This window comes from Haliotis cracherodii, unplaced genomic scaffold (assembly GCF_022045235.1).
Source record: "Haliotis cracherodii isolate W230 unplaced genomic scaffold, xgHalCrac1.p SCAF_10, whole genome shotgun sequence".
Lineage (NCBI taxonomy): Eukaryota > Metazoa > Mollusca > Gastropoda > Lepetellida > Haliotidae > Haliotis > Haliotis cracherodii.
The window spans coordinates 30,598,032-30,604,369 of record NW_027266265.1 but is presented as its reverse complement, the minus strand read 5'-3'; positions in this window follow the sequence as shown (position 1 = coordinate 30,604,369).

Below are 6,338 nucleotides of genomic sequence, written 5' to 3'. Positions count from 1 at the left end.
CAATTTTATGTTAATATTGTACCAAGTTTCTTTGTAAGTCCTATTGGTAGATCATTATGTGTTATGCAAGTGCCTGTGAATCTGATTTGCACATCTAATTTCAATATATATTATACATCTCATCCATATTTGACTTACAGCCTGGTGAAATACACCTGATTAAACATGTTTAAGTTCTGGTTTGTTTAAAAGTATGTAAATTATAAACATGTTTAAAGGTGTTTAAATTCTAAACATGCTTGGACATGGGGAGACATATGTTGCGTTTAGGTGGTGTTTAGGCCATGAGGCGATGGCTCCTATCGTGTGTTTAGACCCTAAACATGGTTACATAAAACACACCAAATGTGCATACTGTTTAGGAGCGAAACACATTCCTAATCATGTCTTGTATTTGTTTACATTCTAAACCCATTTTTTACAGTGCGGTTTAGTTGTGCATTATACTAATTTAATATGTAATATTTACTAATCTTCAGCATATTCGTGCAATTCCTCCAGGCGGGATAGTACATTCGTTGTTTACCGACCTTCCTGTCGCTGTGGCTCATTTAGTTAATAAGAATTCAAAAGACCTTTTTCTCAGTGAGACCATGTTCGGATGTCCCCTGCAGAACAAATCCTGAAGTACTCCATTCTGAGAGTGACTAAAATAATGGATCTGGTTATCACAAGGAATGCTGTGTGTGGATACTATGTGAATGGGCGACCCATAAGAAATTATTTCTCAGTGGGAACTGGCCGATTGTGCGTCATAGTACCCAAACAGCGGCAGGAATCACATGGCCATAACTAGCCAATTGGTTATAGCCTCATATAACAGGGGTCTACTTGACTTTCCACACATTAGATGCATTTACTTATATGAACAAGTAAGACTGAGTACTGATTGGTCTGAATCGTTCTGATCATGATTCTTAGTTTGTAAACACTATTCTCGTGCTCGTGAGTTTTACCAACAAGGGTCTGATCATTTGCCTCAGTAAGCTTGTAAATAATAGAATCTTGGCCAGACAAACCAGTGGATCAGTGGATAGTAGCATAGATCAACGTCCAAGGCCATCGGGTATGTTAACAAGCTGTCAAAACACAGTGTCTAAATCCCCGATCCCATGGCGTCGATGCGGACTATCTTTGCACACAATACACAAGAGACATTTTGCATGATGGCCCATATGGTAGTAAACAGGCAATAGCTGAGAACGGTATAACGACTCCGGCCTAAATTATCTTTGGCGCAAGCTGATATGACTATAATGATGTGAAGTTACATCCTTGTATGGTTGAAAACACGCCAAGAAGATACGAGTCCTTACAGTTGTCACCTTATGCTTACTGGCAAAGATGTAATGTTCAATGGATGCAGTGCTGATCCCCATGAGCACAAATTGTGCTCCCCCTCCTTGCTGATTTGTGTTTGAATACACACGAGTAGAATTGCTGCTCGGACTGGCAAAATCAAAACAAGGAAATTTAGCAATAACGTTTAACCTAATATTAAGGTATATCGATGATCTGATATGGTCGTATAGCCAAATCCCTTTTACCAACCTGAGCTGGAAATAAAAGAGACCAGTAATATAAGACCACCTCATCCGTTTTATATTTAGATCTATGCATAAAGGTTTATAAGACTGTATGACAAGAGGGATGACTTGAAGTTTCAGCTTTTGGTGTCTACTTTTTACAAGGTTTGAGGTACAATAGCGTCTGCTCTTTCTATGAAGATTTCAAAGAACGTCATACGATACGTGCTGAAACGAGTACTCAGGGTTACAATATTCGAGGCCTTACAAATTTAGCTAGACAGATGGAGGACATTTACAAATTTGATGCATCAGTGGCAAAAATCATGCAATTTCCTATTTTGACTTGTACGATATGAACAATTGACTTGCCTTTGTATGTGTTTGTGATTGCGTCGCCGGGGGCAAGATACGCTCACCTTTGCGCGAACACCTTGTACCATTACCATTTGATAGTGATTTGTAAACACATCCGTACGATATGGTCGAAATCATACAATGGATTTTCTTATGAAAAACCGTTTTGTCGCTTTTAGTAACGATGCATTTCTGTGTAAATGTTGATTTGCTGAGCAAACCTACTTTCTAACAATATCTTTGAGAACTTAGTCCTCTTTTCTGATTCAATTAGACTTCTTCAATATAGAAGAAACACATACAATTTCCTAACTGTCTGGAGGCAGTATATGTTCTGTCATGTTTCATAAAAGAATTGACTTGCACATGATCGCAAGGGAAATCAGTTGCTTTCAATAAATCTGTACGCACAATGAATTTATATTAGAGACTTGCTACATCAAGAAAGAAAACGCCGTATTTCACTATCAGATGGCATTGGCAAAATATTTGAGATGCATATGGATAGGTTTGCACGGAATATATGGAAGATTATTAATGAGAATCCAAACTTACCAGACAATCAATAATTGTTGAAGTTTTCTTGCCATCTGAAATAGATTCTGGAAGAGTACCATTTTGCACAACCGTTGGACAATATGTGCATCAGTAAATTGTCAGTAATAAGTATGAACATCGAGACTGAACATGACATAATTATTTATAACAATTTGTTTTAAGTCCACAAATATTTACCTACTATAATTATCTTATCATTACATTTTTGCATATTTGGTTTTCATTAACAGCATCAACTGAGATTAGAGATCATATGAATAATTATTACAAAGCACCCTAAAACAGACATTTTGTTCACGTGTAATGCGTGAACATATATGATATATTCATATCATAATAAACCAAGATAGCTCATAAAACTTTTAATCATATCGTCTGGAGGTTGGGTAAATATATACGCACTACATCTAGTCAGTGCTAGTCTAGTCATGCTGTTTGCTGCGGTGTAAAACCTACGATTATCGTCAATATCTCTTCTAGATTAAATGTAATTTTTCATTGATTACCAGTAAACCTGAAATCACTCAGTTATCAGTATCGGGGGGATGGGGGTTATCGCTATCCAATAAAAACTGCAAGAGATTGATTGGTGCAACTGAGATGTACATTGCACACGTGCGTCGTATTTGGACTGAATGATGGAACAGACTTTACGCTAATTACTTGCCTGGTTGTCCATATCAAAATTCACATCTGGTTTTATTTTAGGAACCCATCACAATGCGGCTCTCAACTCATATATTCATGAAACACTACGATGCGACTCAATCTGACAGCAAATGTTTGAAATTGGCAATACAATTACATTAAGAAATTTTATGAAGCGTTGAGACCCGACATGATTACAGGAGCCGCACGACGAAGAGTATACTTCATTATACACAGTATCGTATCTCCATTTTGTTTTGATATGTGCATTGGACTCACTCGGGCCCGCGCGGACGGGTTGCGATTTTGATTGTAGATCTATGCCGAACTCGTCTTCAGAAGATCGTTTTGTTTAGTTGTTGATTTCAAGCTCCTTAGGGAGAGAAATTGTGTGCTAAGTTAGTGATAACAGAAGAGGAGCTGGTGATGCCACTTCAAGAACAAAGCCGTATTGGCGAATGGGTCCAGGATATTGATCATAATAGAATAACCAAGGATGGATAAAGAGAAACAATTCTTACAAACGTGATTGTTTTACATTTGGTTCCAATTTAACACTGAAATGCCAATCTGCAATCATGTTTGTCATGGGTTAGATGTTAGGATTACCTGGATGTGACACACTGGGTGGCCCAGTCGTCTAAGGCGCCTGATTCGCTGTGCAGATTTGCGTCCCTTGGGTACGCCAGAAACCTATGATTGTGGGTTCGAATACCGGTTCGCCCCGATTATGTTTCTAGGTTTGTCAGCACCACATCCGTGCTTGTGGGTTTCACCGAAGTGGTAAACGCCTGAGACCTGCATCACTTCGGGCTTTCCTTCCACGTTAAGCTGGCACGCCGCGACATAACTGGAATAAAGCGGCGTTAAACCCAACTCACACACTCACTCACCCCAAGCCCTTGTAATCAAATGAGAGAGGTTGACTTTAAGGCTCCAGGAAACAGTCCTTGCCAATGTCAACCGTGTTGTATTCATCTGAGCTCAAAGGAGACTGGTCATCAAAGTTACTGCATCGGACATAGTGGCGCCGTTTGGATGAGTAATAGCCAGGTTTTCAAAAGAGCAGCAGCAGCCATGCCTCCACAGTAGTGAGTTTCATTATTGGTGTCTAGCTGTTTGTTACACTTTTATTACATTACAAGTATGGTCTGCTGCTGGCAGAGACGGATGAAACGACACGCTAATGAAATTATTTTCACAAGTTTTAGAAACGCGGAGTTTCAGGATTAACCTGATCATATCGCGCCTTCATATCATGTTGGAAGAGCTTTTATCATATTTATCTTGAAGGAAAAACCTCAAAATGCCTCGCCTATATATTATAGATTTAATCATACGAAAATGTCCGAATGTCTCTGCAGAATCCCTGTATTATTGCAACATGAGCCTTAAAAACGTGCTAGTTTAGAAGATGTCACCAGTTTCGCGAACATTTAGTTTGATCTTTGTGTAGCTACACAAATAGTGAGTGGTATTTTTAAATAATTGCTTCCCTTTTGGTGGAATTCGTTCCTTTCCCCGTGACATTGAATGCTCCAGGCAATTATAGCTTTAGGTTTGTCAGTTTACCAACACAGTGTTGAAGCTTGAACTACACACCAACTCATAAAGCACATGCTTTTGTTTCATGAACTGGTGCTTGGTCTCACATTTAGTTGGGAAACAAGTCTGAGTGCAGCTATGTCAACGATATGCGCTTTTAGCTTGCACAACCTGATGCACCCTCACTCTTAAGTAGGTAAGAATATGTTGTATTTGGTAGTCCATGGCAATTGGAGCATGCAGAAGATTCTTATAGATGTGGCATCATGTGTATATACACGTGCCTACTGTATAATTATGATGAACTATCCTTTGGGTTAAACTTCGTTAACATACAGAAACAACACATTGTGTTTCTGACAACACTGATGAATTGCTATGAATATTATGCTTTCATGGAGATTTAAATGACAAATAATCAACATTTGCTGTATTCTTTATGTTTTTCTGTTTGTTTGATGAAGGTGGCTTGTATTAAACGTTATATTACTCTGTGGGATAGTGGATAGTTAGGATTTGAAGGCAGTCCTTTCTTTTCACTGTGAAAGTTACACGAAATGAAGATTCAGGAGCCAGTACCAACCTCGTAAACAGAATCAAGACATTATTTTATTTCGTCTCATTGGGCCTAATCGGGGCATGGAAGGCCCAGTGGTCTAAGGGAGCGTTGATCGTTCAACATGGTTCTAATTCATGATTCGCTCACATTATGACCTTCAGCAACATATCCGTGTTTATGGGTTACACGAAAGTGGACAACGTTTACTACTTGGCTCCTTCAGACATTCTTTCTATAAGAAGAAACACCGTCATATAATGTTATATGACAGTGTAATTTATTGTTAAACAATGATTGTAACTGTATTACATTGTTTCTGTTGAGATTCAACAGAAGCTCATTGCACTGTATTTGGCAAATATATAAGTTTTTAATATTTAGATGATAGTGTGATGTGTAAACTTCTGGACCAGCGTGGGCTGATGTGGGGCGTTTGAGGATATTTAAGGAGGAGTTTGGGCTATATAAATGGAGTGGGCGCGTCCCGTCTCATCTCTCACATTTCATCTGACATTACATCAAGACCAGCCCTGGTCTATCGTGGAAGCTTGATCACTGTCGCTGCTTGGTGAATATGTTATTATCACTGACGTTTGCTATCACCACTGGTTTTTGATTTGATACTGACCACTGCCATCATATTTTGTATTTGATACTTCCATTGATACTTCTCACTAAATCCTTTAACGTACTGATTTCTGAGTTATCATATTATTTCAATTTGGGAATCGACACGTAACAATTAATAGTTCGAACTCCCTTTCACCATGGTACCCTTACTCATTCATTCACTCATTCCCTCCCTCACTCTCTCACAAACTCATTTTTTACCCACTCACTTATTGCACACATAAAGTAATATAAATACATCGTATATGAAACATTAAGTGTGGACAGATCCATGATATCATTACGGCTATTTCATCCTACTCTTGAAATATTTAGAACACGAACAATAAAAACAATTATGGTGATAACTTGATATCCTCGATATGTCATTAGCTGTAGCTTGAAATGATATATAGCGTCAGTAATAGTAAACCTTTCAGGCTGATATTAATTTGTATCGCGTGTTTGTTTATGTTGCATTGCCGTAAATGAAAGTATCTGATTACATTTTCCCTGAAGGCAATTCAACATATTTG